General features: G+C 34.6%; 4 non-coding genes across 4 annotated transcripts; all 4 read left to right on the forward strand.

Moving 5' to 3' along the window:
- The first annotated feature begins 540 nt into the window (after positions 1–540).
- On the forward strand, positions 541–614 carry TRNAS-ACU (transfer RNA serine (anticodon ACU)). Its single transcript has one exon. It is a non-coding gene; the product is annotated as a tRNA-Ser (tRNA).
- A 2,264-nt stretch (positions 615–2,878) lies between these two features.
- On the forward strand, positions 2,879–2,952 carry TRNAS-ACU (transfer RNA serine (anticodon ACU)). The gene has a single exon. It is a non-coding gene; the product is annotated as a tRNA-Ser (tRNA).
- A 1,096-nt stretch (positions 2,953–4,048) lies between these two features.
- TRNAS-ACU (transfer RNA serine (anticodon ACU)) lies at positions 4,049–4,122 on the forward strand. Its single transcript has one exon. It is a non-coding gene; the product is annotated as a tRNA-Ser (tRNA).
- A 2,263-nt stretch (positions 4,123–6,385) lies between these two features.
- Positions 6,386–6,459, forward strand: TRNAS-ACU (transfer RNA serine (anticodon ACU)). The gene has a single exon. It is a non-coding gene; the product is annotated as a tRNA-Ser (tRNA).
- The last annotated feature ends 469 nt before the right edge of the window (positions 6,460–6,928 follow it).

Below are 6,928 nucleotides of genomic sequence, written 5' to 3' on the forward strand. Positions count from 1 at the left end.
CCCCAATGCATCATTAAAATTCAAGCTGGAAAGATGATTTTAATATATCACTTGTACATTTTGTATTGCTCTTCTGGTGACAATGTAGTTTGTTTTTGTCAATTACCATTTTAATAATAGGGTAAAGAAAATTAAGTGGATTTTTGAAAGAAAACAATACTGTCAATATACTATTAAAACAAATTAAAATGGTAAAAGTTATTGTACTTTAAGTAAAAATAAAAGAGACAAAATATCAATCCCAGTTTTGGATTACTTTAATTAACAAAAAAAAATGCATATAGCAGAGGATAGTTTCAATCTGCCTACCTCTGGGTTATGGGCCCAGCATGCTTCCATTGCAGTACTCTGCTGCACATGTAAGTGCAAGAGATCCTGAAGCACTCACTCATCATTGGAAAGTACCAAGGTGTTTCTTCGTTGGTTGATCTAAGAAACATCTTACAAAAACTCTCCAGATTATTGACTTTTTAAAGTTTTTCTAGGAAACGTTCTAGATGAATGCTTATTAGCCTTTGTCAGTATGCACTTTTGCAAAGTGTCTCTGTGGCGCAATCAGTTAGTGTGTTTGGCTACTAACCAAAAGGTTGGTGGTTCAATCCCACCCAGGGACGTAATTGACCTTGTGATCAGGTTTTGGTGATCTTTAAGTAGACAAGTCAAAATTTCAACCTCTCTCTTATGATGTAGGTTACCTGGCCTTCTCTGATGTAATCAGAGTTAGATTTGATTAAGTGATTTTATAAAAAACAGCTAGGAAGCACAATTTAGCAGTGGGTTGCAGAGAAAAAAAATATGCTGGCAGAAAAATCCAATTGAGTGATTAAACAGCTCTTCATTTTCTGGCTTTATTTTTATGCTAACAAATTTGTTCTCTGAAAAGTGTCCACAAAGCCAAGTCTCTGATTAACGCCTTTGTAGGGATGGTTTTTCACCTATTACTAAATTAAACTTGCTTCATTGGAAAGGCAGCAAGATGCATCCTCATTTCAATGTCTACTGAAATAATACGGGTTGACACCAGGAAACATTAACGCCAATGCATCCTTGCTGCTTTCTCATGTAGAAGTCTGTTTAATGTGAAAACAATGTGATATCTAATTAGCACACAGGTAAGGAATTAAGAAAATCTTTATTTAAGGGTGAAGATGTTTCTCACAAAATCGTTGCCCCAATGCATCATTGAAATTCAAGCTGGAAAGATGATTTTTATATATCACTTGTACATTTTGTATTGCTCTTCTGGTGACAATGTAGTTAGTTTTTTTTCAATTACCATTTTAATAATAGGGTAAAGAAAATTAAGTGGATTTTTGAAAGAAAACAATACTGTCAATATACTATTAAAACAAATTAAAATGGTAAAAGTTATTGTACTTTAAGTAAAAATAAAAGAGCAAAAATATCAATCCCAGTTTTGGATTACTTTAATTAACAAAAAAAATGCATATAGCAAAGGATAGTTTCAATCTGCCTACCTCTGGGTTATGGGCCCAGCATGCTTCCATTGCAGTACTCTGCTGCACATGTAAGTGCAAGAGATCCTGAAGCACTCACTCATCATGGGAAAGTACCAATGTGTTTCTTCGTTGGTTGATGGAAGAAACATCTTACAAAAACTCTCCAGATTATTGACTTTTTAAAGTTTTTCTAGGAAACGTTCTAGATGAATGCTTATTAGCCTTTGTCAGTATGTACTTTTTGCAAAGTGTCTCTGTGGCGCAATTGGTTTGTGTGTACGGCTATTAACCAAAAGGTTGGTGGTTAAATCCTACCCAGGGACGTAATTGACCTTGTGATCAGATTTTGGTGATATTTAAGTAGACAAGTCAAAATTTCAAACCCCCTCTTATGGTGTAGGGTACCTAGCCTTCTCTGATGTAATCAGAGTTAGATTTGATTCAGTGATTTTATAAAAACAGCTAGGAAGCACAATTTAGTAGTGGGTTGCAGAGAAAAAGAAATATGCTGGCAAAAAAATCCAATTGAGTGATTAAACAGCTCTTCATTTCTGGCTTTATTTTTATGCTAACAAATTTGTTCTCTGAAAAGTGTCCACAAAGCCAAGTCTCTGATTAACACCTTTGTAGGGATGGTTTTTCACATATTACTAAATTAAACTTGCTTCATTGGAAAGGCAGCAAGATGCATCCTCATTTCAATGTCTACTGAAATAATACAAGTTGACACCAGGAAACATTAACGCCACTGCATCCTTGCTGCTTTCTCATGTGGAAGTCTGTTTAATGTGAAAACAAGGTGATATCTAATTAGCACACAAGTAAGGAATTAAGAAAATCTTTATTTAAGGGTGAAGATGTTTCTCACAAAATCGTTGCCCCAATGCATCATTAAAATTCAAGCTGGAAAGATGATTTTAATATATCACTTGTACATTTTGTATTGCTCTTCTGGTGACAATGTAGTTTGTTTTTGTCAATTACCATTTTAATAATAGGGTAAAGAAAATTAAGTGGATTTTTGAAAGAAAACAATACTGTCAATATACTATTAAAACAAATTAAAATGGTAAAAGTTATTGTACTTTAAGTAAAAATAAAAGAGACAAAATATCAATCCCAGTTTTGGATTACTTTAATTAACAAAAAAAAATGCATATAGCAGAGGATAGTTTCAATCTGCCTACCTCTGGGTTATGGGCCCAGCATGCTTCCATTGCAGTACTCTGCTGCACATGTAAGTGCAAGAGATCCTGAAGCACTCACTCATCATTGGAAAGTACCAAGGTGTTTCTTCGTTGGTTGATCTAAGAAACATCTTACAAAAACTCTCCAGATTATTGACTTTTTAAAGTTTTTCTAGGAAATGTTCTAGATGAATGCTTATTAGCCTTTGTCAGTATGCACTTTTGCAAAGTGTCTCTGTGGCGCAATCAGTTAGTGTGTTTGGCTACTAACCAAAAGGTTGGTGGTTCAATCCCACCCAGGGACGTAATTGACCTTGTGATCAGGTTTTGGTGATCTTTAAGTAGACAAGTCAAAATTTCAACCTCTCTCTTATGATGTAGGTTACCTGGCCTTCTCTGATGTAATCAGAGTTAGATTTGATTAAGTGATTTTATAAAAAACAGCTAGGAAGCACAATTTAGCAGTGGGTTGCAGAGAAAAAAAAATATGCTGGCAGAAAAATCCAATTGAGTGATTAAACAGCTCTTCATTTTCTGGCTTTATTTTTATGCTAACAAATTTGTTCTCTGAAAAGTGTCCACAAAGCCAAGTCTCTGATTAACACCTTTGTAGGGATGGTTTTTCACCTATTACTAAATTAAACTTGCTTCATTGGAAAGGCAGCAAGATGCATCCTCATTTCAATGTCTACTGAAATAATACGGGTTGACACCAGGAAACATTAACGCCAATGCATCCTTGCTGCTTTCTCATGTGGAAGTCTGTTTAATGTGAAAACAAGGTGATATCTAATTAGCACACAGGTAAGGAATTAAGAAAATCTTTATTTAAGGGTGAAGATGTTTCTCACAAAATCGTTGCCCCAATGCATCATTGAAATTCAAGCTGGAAAGATGATTTTTATATATCACTTGTACATTTTGTATTGCTCTTCTGGTGACAATGTAGTTAGTTTTTGTCAATTACCATTTTAATAATAGGGTAAAGAAAATTAAGTGGATTTTTGAAAGAAAACAATACTGTCAATATACTATTAAAACAAATTAAAATGGTAAAAGTTATTGTACTTTAAGTAAAAATAAAAGAGACAAAATATCAATCCCAGTTTTGGATTACTTTAATTAACAAAAAAAAATGCATATAGCAGAGGATAGTTTCAATCTGCCTACCTCTGGGTTATGGGCCCAGCATGCTTCCATTGCAGTACTCTGCTGCACATGTAAGTGCAAGAGATCCTGAAGCACTCACTCATCATGGGAAAGTACCAAGGTGTTTCTTCGTTGGTTGATCTAAAAAACATCTTACAAAAACTCTCCAGATTATTGACTTTTTAAAGTTTTTCTAGGAAACGTTCTAGATGAATGCTTATTAGCCTTTGTCAGTATGCACTTTTGCAAAGTGTCTCTGTGGCGCAATCAGTTAGTGTGTTTGGCTACTAACCAAAAGGTTGGTGGTTCAATCCCACCCAGGGACGTAATTGACCTTGCGATCAGGTTTTGGTGATCTTTAAGTAGACAAGTCAAAATTTCAACCTCTCTCTTATGATGTAGGTTACCTGGCCTTCTCTGATGTAATCAGAGTTAGATTTGATTAAGTGATTTTATAAAAAACAGCTAGGAAGCACAATTTAGCAGTGGGTTGCAGAGAAAAAAAATATGCTGGCAGAAAAATCCAATTGAGTGATTAAACAGCTCTTCATTTTCTGGCTTTATTTTTATGCTAACAAATTTGTTCTCTGAAAAGTGTCCACAAAGCCAAGTCTCTGATTAACGCCTTTGTAGGGATGGTTTTTCACCTATTACTAAATTAAACTTGCTTCATTGGAAAGGCAGCAAGATGCATCCTCATTTCAATGTCTACTGAAATAATACGGGTTGACACCAGGAAACATTAACGCCAATGCATCCTTGCTGCTTTCTCATGTAGAAGTCTGTTTAATGTGAAAACAATGTGATATCTAATTAGCACACAGGTAAGGAATTAAGAAAATCTTTATTTAAGGGTGAAGATGTTTCTCACAAAATCGTTGCCCCAATGCATCATTGAAATTCAAGCTGGAAAGATGATTTTTATATATCACTTGTACATTTTGTATTGCTCTTCTGGTGACAATGTAGTTAGTTTTTTTTCAATTACCATTTTAATAATAGGGTAAAGAAAATTAAGTGGATTTTTGAAAGAAAACAATACTGTCAATATACTATTAAAACAAATTAAAATGGTAAAAGTTATTGTACTTTAAGTAAAAATAAAAGAGCAAAAATATCAATCCCAGTTTTGGATTACTTTAATTAACAAAAAAAATGCATATAGCAAAGGATAGTTTCAATCTGCCTACCTCTGGGTTATGGGCCCAGCATGCTTCCATTGCAGTACTCTGCTGCACATGTAAGTGCAAGAGATCCTGAAGCACTCACTCATCATGGGAAAGTACCAATGTGTTTCTTCGTTGGTTGATGGAAGAAACATCTTACAAAAACTCTCCAGATTATTGACTTTTTAAAGTTTTTCTAGGAAACGTTCTAGATGAATGCTTATTAGCCTTTGTCAGTATGTACTTTTTGCAAAGTGTCTCTGTGGCGCAATTGGTTTGTGTGTACGGCTATTAACCAAAAGGTTGGTGGTTAAATCCTACCCAGGGACGTAATTGACCTTGTGATCAGATTTTGGTGATATTTAAGTAGACAAGTCAAAATTTCAAACCCCCTCTTATGGTGTAGGGTACCTAGCCTTCTCTGATGTAATCAGAGTTAGATTTGATTCAGTGATTTTATAAAAACAGCTAGGAAGCACAATTTAGTAGTGGGTTGCAGAGAAAAAGAAATATGCTGGCAAAAAAATCCAATTGAGTGATTAAACAGCTCTTCATTTCTGGCTTTATTTTTATGCTAACAAATTTGTTCTCTGAAAAGTGTCCACAAAGCCAAGTCTCTGATTAACACCTTTGTAGGGATGGTTTTTCACATATTACTAAATTAAACTTGCTTCATTGGAAAGGCAGCAAGATGCATCCTCATTTCAATGTCTACTGAAATAATACAAGTTGACACCAGGAAACATTAACGCCACTGCATCCTTGCTGCTTTCTCATGTGGAAGTCTGTTTAATGTGAAAACAAGGTGATATCTAATTAGCACACAAGTAAGGAATTAAGAAAATCTTTATTTAAGGGTGAAGATGTTTCTCACAAAATCGTTGCCCCAATGCATCATTAAAATTCAAGCTGGAAAGATGATTTTAATATATCACTTGTACATTTTGTATTGCTCTTCTGGTGACAATGTAGTTTGTTTTTGTCAATTACCATTTTAATAATAGGGTAAAGAAAATTAAGTGGATTTTTGAAAGAAAACAATACTGTCAATATACTATTAAAACAAATTAAAATGGTAAAAGTTATTGTACTTTAAGTAAAAATAAAAGAGACAAAATATCAATCCCAGTTTTGGATTACTTTAATTAACAAAAAAAATGCATATAGCAGAGGATAGTTTCAATCTGCCTACCTCTGGGTTATGGGCCCAGCATGCTTCCATTGCAGTACTCTGCTGCACATGTAAGTGCAAGAAATCCTGAAGCACTCACTCATCATTGGAAAGTACCAAGGTGTTTCTTCGTTGGTTGATCTAAGAAACATCTTACAAAAACTCTCCAGATTATTGACTTTTTAAAGTTTTTCTAGGAAACGTTCTAGATGAATGCTTATTAGCCTTTGTCAGTATGCACTTTTGCAAAGTGTCTCTGTGGCGCAATCAGTTAGTGTGTTTGGCTACTAACCAAAAGGTTGGTGGTTCAATCCCACCCAGGGACGTAATTGACCTTGTGATCAGGTTTTGGTGATCTTTAAGTAGACAAGTCAAAATTTCAACCTCTCTCTTATGATGTAGGTTACCTGGCCTTCTCTGATGTAATCAGAGTTAGATTTGATTAAGTGATTTTATAAAAAAACAGCTAGGAAGCACAATTTAGCAGTGGGTTGCAGAGAAAAAAAAATATGCTGGCAGAAAAATCCAATTGAGTGATTAAACAGCTCTTCATTTTCTGGCTTTATTTTTATGCTAACAAATTTGTTCTCTGAAAAGTGTCCACAAAGCCAAGTCTCTGATTAACACCTTTGTAGGGATGGTTTTTCACCTATTACTAAATTAAACTTGCTTCATTGGAAAGGCAGCAAGATGCATCCTCATTTCAATGTCTACTGAAATAATACGGGTTGACACCAGGAAACATTAACGCCAATGCATCCTTGCTGCTTTCTCATGTGGAAGTCTGTTTAATGT

Source organism: Pseudophryne corroboree, chromosome 5 (assembly GCF_028390025.1).
Source record: "Pseudophryne corroboree isolate aPseCor3 chromosome 5, aPseCor3.hap2, whole genome shotgun sequence".
Taxonomy (NCBI): Eukaryota; Metazoa; Chordata; class Amphibia; order Anura; family Myobatrachidae; genus Pseudophryne; species Pseudophryne corroboree.